Source organism: Culex pipiens, chromosome 3 (genome assembly GCF_016801865.2).
Source record: "Culex pipiens pallens isolate TS chromosome 3, TS_CPP_V2, whole genome shotgun sequence".
Lineage (NCBI taxonomy): Eukaryota > Metazoa > Arthropoda > Insecta > Diptera > Culicidae > Culex > Culex pipiens.
This window is the reverse complement of record NC_068939.1, coordinates 80,065,266-80,067,032: the sequence shown is the minus strand read 5'-3', so window position 1 is coordinate 80,067,032 and position 1,767 is coordinate 80,065,266. Positions and strand designations below refer to the sequence as shown.

At 49.5% G+C, this 1,767-nt stretch overlaps 1 pseudogene; it reads left to right on the top strand.

The window, feature by feature from the left end:
• Nucleotides 1-473: 473 nt before the first annotated feature.
• Nucleotides 474-1,767, top strand: LOC120428900 (sorting nexin-6-like; annotated as a pseudogene).

Genomic DNA, 1,767 nt, shown 5'->3' with positions numbered 1-1,767 from the left:
ATTAAGTGCAGAATTTGATATAATGATTGATCATTATTTTTTCTAACACATGAAAAATCTGGCATTCTCAGAAATCTGCAGCGGGAAGTTGTCTGCAGCTTACTTCGACAAGGACTTCGACATTTCATCACTCACCTGTCTACTTTATTGTCAGGTCATTGATACAAAACTTCAGCGTGATGTTTATAAACAATGAAGTGGCAAAGGAATCAAAAACAGTTCGTGCTACTGCTGCTGTTTGGTTCCACTGTCTTGTGGCCAGATTTTTGCAGTGGGTGATATCGATTCCTGCGAGTGTTGTTCCGGAAGCAGGTGTTGAAGATTGTTTTGGAGTGTCTTGTTGGATCGATTCCGCTCGGAAGCAGCAGAAGGTGGAGGAGGAGCAGCAGCTGCAACCAACTCGAAATTATGGTGAGTAATTTGAGGGCACTAATAAGACAGGAAATTTATTGCTGGGATCGTTGCAGGACGGGATGATTGAGGAGAACGGCAACGGAACGCCGCTGCTGGCCGGGACTACGCTGGAGGATGGGAATAACGATATATATATTGTTTTACGTTATTCGCTGGCGCTGGGGTCTGTATCTGCCGGTGATGGATCTGCCATTAGTGTGTGCGGGGGTGGTAAGAGAAAGCGGTTTGATCTGTTCGTTTTTGTCCTTTGTAACTGGACATTTCCGATGCCTTAAGCGAGAAGGATCGGGTCAAATTTACCGTCCACACGCGCACCAACCTTCCCAGATTCGCCAAGTCGGACTTTTTGGTGGTGCCACAGCACGAAGAGTTTGTGTGGCTGCACGACCGGTTAGAGGAGAACGAAGATTACGCCGGGTACATCATTCCGCCGAAATCCGCGGCTGGATTTCGACGCGTCCCGGGAGAAACTGCAGCGGCTGGGCGAGGGCGAAGGCAACATGACCAAGGAGGAACTGGAGGCGGAATATCTGGTGACGTTCAAAAAGACGGTGACCATGCAAGAGATGTTTCTCACGTGACTGGCCTCCCATCAGGTGTTCCGGAACGATTCCCACTTGAAAGTTTTTCTCGAATTCGATTGTTGACGTATTTGGCGGGCTGATGCGCAGCATAGGCAAAACCACCAACGAAATCTTTCTGGGCGCATTCGTGAAAGACGTCAACGACTTCTTCGAGCACGAGCTGCAATTCCTCGGCGAGCACCACGCGCACCTCAAGGAAGCGGCACTGCGCACGGAAAAAAATACCAACAAACACAAGGAGGTGGCCGACGCGCACATACGCTTACCGTCGGTGCTGACGACGCTGTCCACGGCCGAGCACGGCACCATGGAGAAGTTCCTGGCCAAGACGTCGGATATTTTCGAAAAGTTTCGGGTGAGACCGCAGCAACAACAACCTTTCAACTCGCTCTAATCCCTTTTTAGTTTTCAGAACATGGAAGGCCGCATCGCCAGCGACCAGGACACATCGCCGGCGACACGCTCCGGTACTACCAGCGCGACAGCAACGCCGCCAAGGCCCTGCTAATTCGTCGGGCACATTCAGCAACTCCAAAGAAGTGGACCAGTAAGGTAACCTCGCGGCGTCGCTTCGCGTCTGCTGATGACAATATGCAATGAATTATTAATCGAGTAAATTTGGCATTTTTATTTTCAAAGATATTTATTCAGATCTATAGTTTATTGTGAAATTTTTCTCTGACGCTCTCTACCATCGAATCGGTTAGATTGACCAGCGGAATTACGGTTCCGTTCTCTAGCGTCAACGGAATCGGTGGTGTGGAGGTGT